General features: G+C 28.8%; 1 pseudogene; it reads right to left on the bottom strand.

Annotated features, from left to right (window-relative positions):
* Positions 1-390: 390 nt before the first annotated feature.
* Positions 391-5,935, bottom strand: LOC136202283 (terpene synthase 5-like; annotated as a pseudogene).
* Between the last annotated feature and the right edge of the window lie 574 nt (positions 5,936-6,509).

Raw genomic sequence — 6,509 nt, 5'->3', positions numbered from 1 at the left:
ATTTCTCTTTTCACCATTATTCTCAATTTTCAGGAGAATTTTTATCTGGCTCTAATACCACTTTGTTGGAGAGAAAAGAAGAATAGAAGAAGTGAAAGAAATATAGGAGGAAGCTTTTCTTAATTTTATTTCTCTTTAACTTGTGCTTCTTCACTTTTAGCTTATACAAGATAACTATTTATAGTACATCAAAATGTAATTATTACAAACCTAATAAATAACTCTTAATAACTCTTAATGACTAGTTAAGAGTATAACTTAACATCATATAACTTCTCATAAGTTATTCTAAAGTAACTTAATAACAATCAACATAAAGACTATTAATAAATTTATTATTTCTAACAGGAAATACAAGGAAAAATTTGTATATTAACCTAATATAAAAAGTTGAGAGATAGTGGTGGCAATTGCCCCCACCCGACATTTATTGATGCATACTTCACCCTTACACTCATTATAAAAACAATATAAAATGATTGAAACTCCAAAGTATGAAATACAATTGGATGAATCATGTGAAAGTTAGAGAATAAAATTCCCTCACAAATCCAAAACTCTACCACAATAACAATGTTTCACTTGGAAACCTATTATTTTCAAGAACTTCAAACTTAACCAATTGAAAAAACAATATTGATTATATTGGAAGTGGATTAATCAACAATGATGTGATAAGTTGTTTTATGTTATGTCCATAGGTAAACCAATCGGTGCCTTGGTATAAAAAAATGCTAATGCGAGCATAGTTGACAGTGTACTTGAGCAATATCCTGGGGACGGTAGGTAGTTGGCTTCAGCAAGTCTTCATTCATTCCCTTCCACTTATTTTCAAGTATTTTTAGGATAGCTTCAACCGCCTCATATTGTGACACCCCATATTGTATCATATAGCAATCAAAAGCTTTTGGAAAGTCTCCTCTCTTCGTCTCATCCTTCACATATAATTTTTTTTATCTTAATTTACAAAAATATAACAAAATTTAAATCACCACTTCTCTTTTAATTGAAATATGTATGCATATGTTTAACATAATAATAAAATATATTCTCTTTTACTTACCAGCTTAAGTTTATAGGTTAAAATGGTTTATTGATAATGGTATCGAGCCATCTTAAACCAAATGACCGACTGTTCAAATCCTGATATCATTTAATTCATAGAATATCAACACATGTTAAGATAACATTGTGTTGTTCACACTTTAAGTCTAAAAGGAATTTACGTGTTTCTTATACCTTGCATATCAACTTAAATGTTTGGATTAAATTGTTTTTTTTAACACGGTATCATATCCTCTTACACTAAGAGAGCGGGATTTAAATCTTAGCAACTCCATTTGTTAAGAAAATTTCAACATATGCTAGTTAAGATGGACTTGTGTCATACACGTTTCAAGCCTAAAAGCCATTTGCATGCGCGGACTATCAGAGATAATACTAAAAAAAGTCTAGTACATTCCTAGCTCCATATACTTTGAAAACATATTAATTAGCATTGAACTGCTTAAAGTGGCTTATGGGTCCGCTAAAATCCATAGACAAATGAAAATTAAAACACTTTAAGCAAGTTCATGAGGATAATATATCAATATAAGCAAGTTGGCGGGTTTGATAGGTTACTTTAAAGAGACAATAGATAACTTTAAACAAGATGATGAGGGTAAAAAATGTATTTCCAAATTACAAGGGCAATTGATTTTTCTGGACAAGCAAACAACGTTATAAATGCATTGAGCCTGATAAAAACTACTGTTGGAACTTACCTATTAGTTTAAATGTTTAGATCAAATTTGCATCAACTATAATAGTATGAGTTTATAAAATTAATAAATTAATTATGCAACATACCGTTCGTACTCCATCAATGTCATTTAGGAAACGAGGATATAATTTGGCACCAACAACAATTTCAGGATCATTTCGTATCCAAAGGATTTCCTTCATACCCATATTTTCTACTCCAAGAATGAATGCGGATGTAAGAATGTCGTAAGTGCTAGTCACTTTTTCATTTTTCATATACTCGTCGAATGATGGTGCTTTCCTTTCTTTTTGCCAAATTGCCTCTATATTGTAGGCTATCGCCAGCTCTGCCATCTAGTTATTAATATATAACTTAATAAGTTACAACTATCATATATATATATGGTGACAAGTGACACTTTTTATAAAAAGAAATTACTTCAATATTTAACTTATAAATATATACCATTTCCTTTGCAAAAGTTATTTTACAAGAGCATCCTTGAGTGTCGTCATTCTCTGTTAATTCAAAGATAGCCCTGTAAATAAATTTCATAGACACTGGTAGTTCATCAACAGCATCTATAGTGGACCTGGATTTTGTAAAAAAAAATATGTAAATTATGTATCATAATCTAGTAGAGAGTGACTCAATCTATATACCTATCTATTTATAAATTACCTTTGCAATGCACCTGTGAGGAATCGAAGTTCATCAATGGTACCATATGAATCATATGTATCGTCCATCAGTGTTATCACTGCCACAAACTTGGATATAAGAATCCGAGAAATACTGTATTGTGGCTCGAAAATGGATCCGAGTGCCCATATATATGACTCTACAAGTCTATCTCTTGCATAAGGAAGGTTTTCCACAACATTTAAATTGTTCCACCACCTACAAAATAAAATACGGATATTTTTTTTTATCTTAAGTACTTTGAGAGTATGAACAGAAATATACTCTTAATATTTGAGGAGCACCTGTACTTAGGTCGAGGAAACTGATTGAACTCCTCGTTAACCCTCGTCAACTTATTTAGTGGCCTATTGACCTCCCTAAACTTAAAGTGACATATTCGCCTATTAAACTTCCTTAAAGTTACCTATTGCACCTCTGAACTTTACATAAAGTAATAAAATTCAAATCAGCTTTCATCTAGGTACATAATACTAAGGGGTTAATCATGTCATTTAACAAAGTTTAGAGATTAAGGATCAAAAGATCAACCTACTATATAGTATATTAGAGATTAAAGTTCAAAAGATCAATTGGTTTTTTAAACCAAGTTCAGGAAGCCCTAATATATATATTCAACCTAATATATAGTATATTATTATAATTAGTTTGAGGTTTATGATTTAAGATTAGTATATAAGATTTAGGGTTTAGAACTTTGTTACATTAATTGATATATATAAGATTTAAGATTACTATATGACTATATATAACGGTAATACATTATTGTATTACTATATATATATATATATATATATATATATATATATATATATATATATAGCAGTTTAGAGTTGAGAGAGTGATGCATGTTGCATATTATTATTATTATTATTATTATTATTATTTTGAGAAAAATGTAGCATATTATTACAATTAGTATAACTATATTAATTTACATATACTATAAATTAAAAATTACATTATATTAAAAATGATTAAATGATATATATATATATATATATATATATATATATATATATATATATTGTATACTAATTACTATTATCATATATATAATAATATTCAAGACAAATTAAATAGTATCCTAATATTTTTATATTGATAATTAAGTAATATATTAGATACGTAAATATAAATAATAACAATGAGTTGATATGTTTAGTGGTGGGATCAAATTCTGATAGTTACTTACCTCGAAAGTAAAGCTAACTCTTTTCTATAGAGTAATTGGAGTCCATTGTAATCCAACTTGGCGAATTTGAGAAGAGTTTCATCCGCAAATTCATCTTCCTCGTAAAAGGATATATAATGTAAAACATCAAGTCTTTCAATGGTGCGGTGAGATGGGTACATCAAACTGTTCCTTATATGTTTCTGAAGATGAGGGCTTGAGTTTTCAGCTAAAGTTTCTAGATGTTTCCTTGTGAAAGCAAGGGCTTCATCTAATATATCTTCTCCAGGAATAGCAAGAAGACATGCTTCGTACAAGCAAATGATACCATTGACATCATTAGTGATGTCCTCCTTGAAATCTCCATTCACATCTTTAAACTTCTTAAACACATCTGATTTTTCAAACGTTCATAATTATATGTCAAAATTTATTGCTTTCATAAGTATCAATATGTATGTGAGAAGTCTGAGATGATATATAAATATCAGATAATATATAAATATCAGCGTGTGCATGCAAATATTTATAAGAGATAAGTACTAACCGCATGTCATTTTGTATCCATATTGTCTCAAGACTCGAAATAAATTTGCTAGAATACAGAGGTCATAGTCATTATCTTCCAAGAGTTTAGGAAGCATAGTAAAAATATGATTGAGTTGTTCATTGATTTCGACCTCGAAATGATAGGATACACCAAGGCGACATAATAAATTAATTAACTGAATATTGTCTCTTAACTCATTTGTAGAATGAAGTAGCATATTTTTCACTTTTACTTTCAGTGTTTCCACATCTTTGGCGTGTGATTCCAATTCCTATGCAAATAACATACAAAATATATGTCAGACATAATATAAAGTACGAGTAAGTAAAAAAAATAAATCTTATGGTGTCACGGTTTCTAAAGATGTTAACAAATAGAGGTCTCACATTTCTTCCATTTACAAGGATATAATTTTTGGTTAACACTTTCAGTAAACAAGGCTTATTTGAATCATTTTATTAGTTTATTTTCTTGTTAGAATTGTTTTTAAAATTTTGGTGATGTTAGTAAAATTATTTACATCATACCCGTTCTACAATGGTTTATACCAAAAAGTCAATTTTACAAATATATATTTATTTTTATAATTTATCCTATAAAATATAATTTAGCATCGTATAATAATTAATGTTATAGCTATTGAAAGAAAGTTGATTTGGGTGGATCTCTTTCAATTAAAGCTTTCTGCGTACGCTGAGATTCGAACTTTAAATCTAGTTTAAGCAATTTGAAATCCTTAACCATTCAAGTCGAACTCAATTGGTATAAGTTTATTTTTTTTTTCATTAACAAAAATTGTACAATTTTAAACTTTATTGGTGAGCACAATATTGAAGGGTAGAAGGTGGTCAGAAACATCAAATTGCATGTGAAAAAAAATTACATTTTATCAATAATGCTTGAAATTACATTGTTCGATATCATTAAGCTTAAAATTGAATTGTTTTGTAATGTAGATGCTAAATTTGTGTCTCATCTGTTAAGCATGGGGCTGAATGTATATGTATATATATATATATAATTTAAGTATATCGTAAATTTTGACCAACACACTATTTAATACTCGTATTTTAACAATATATTGGTTAGTCATTAACTTTTATTCTATTCAACACTTCAGTCCTTCAAATATTTGAAATATTCAACAGTTTAATCTTTCTATAGGAAACTTAATAATTATAAAACAAAAATTAAGAATTAAGCATTATATTATTATATAATACGACCACTAAACATCATGGAAGTTAAAATATAGGGTTAAATCTAAGTTTAGGATCATCTGAAACTCCACCTTATGATTCTTATAAGTGTAGATCTAATAGTGAATGACCAAATTTTACATGATCATTAAGATTCGTATGATCAAAACGTATTTACCTATATATAAACAGAGAGAGGGGCATAATATATACTCAAACCTTCCAATTTTCATTTAAACAACAAATGATCCTCAAACTTTTAAAACCATCCTTTTCTCATCCCAATATATTTAAAACAATCTTTGCAATTTGTTCAAAATGACAATTCCAGCACCTCAATTTACTTATACTGTAAATACAATATATATACATATATATATATATATATATAGGGGCAAAGCATAGATATATACCGAATGGAGTGGAGCAAGAGAAGCAAAACTTTGACCCCAAACACTCTCTGGACGGTTTTTCAAGCAACCACGAAGAACGTCTTCTGGTTTTGTTGGTGTCTGAACTGCCATTTTTTATTGCTCTGGCTTTAATGTTTTATTCTAGTTTTTGAGAATGATAATGCAATTTATTGGGTAATCTATGATGCAATTTATAGAGAGACTTCAACCTCAGTTTTGTCGAGTAATGTAAATAAAATCAGCACATGCTTCACGAGGGGATGCACGGTAAAGGAAAAAAAAATGTGATTGTCCTTTCACTTTTGGTTTAATATATTATTTGGCATGTGAATTTGTCCCCACAAAAAAATTAATTGGCCCTCTGAACTTTTAAAGTGTCTCGATAATTTTTTCAACTTGTATAAAATGTTTAGTTAGACACTTGAATTTTACGAAAAATGTAATCAACTGATCACTTGGTTGCAAAAAAATTAAGTTCAGTGCGGAAGATGTATTGCTTGCATCTTAAAAAAAAGTAAAACGACCAAGGTCGGTAATATTAAAGATCTTCTAGAAGACAAGTTTTATAGTTGAGCGAGTAAGAACTACCATTTTAATTTATTCTTTGAATTATGTAATAACATTTTAAGTGGTCTGCAATACATCTTCCGTATTTAACTTACTTTTTTTTTTTTGCAACCAAGTGACCAATTGATTACATTTTATACAAGTTTAGGGGGCTAAC

This window comes from Euphorbia lathyris, chromosome 8 (genome assembly GCF_963576675.1).
Source record: "Euphorbia lathyris chromosome 8, ddEupLath1.1, whole genome shotgun sequence".
Classification (NCBI taxonomy): Eukaryota; Viridiplantae; Streptophyta; class Magnoliopsida; order Malpighiales; family Euphorbiaceae; genus Euphorbia; species Euphorbia lathyris.
This window is presented reverse-complemented; position numbering and strand designations above follow the sequence as displayed.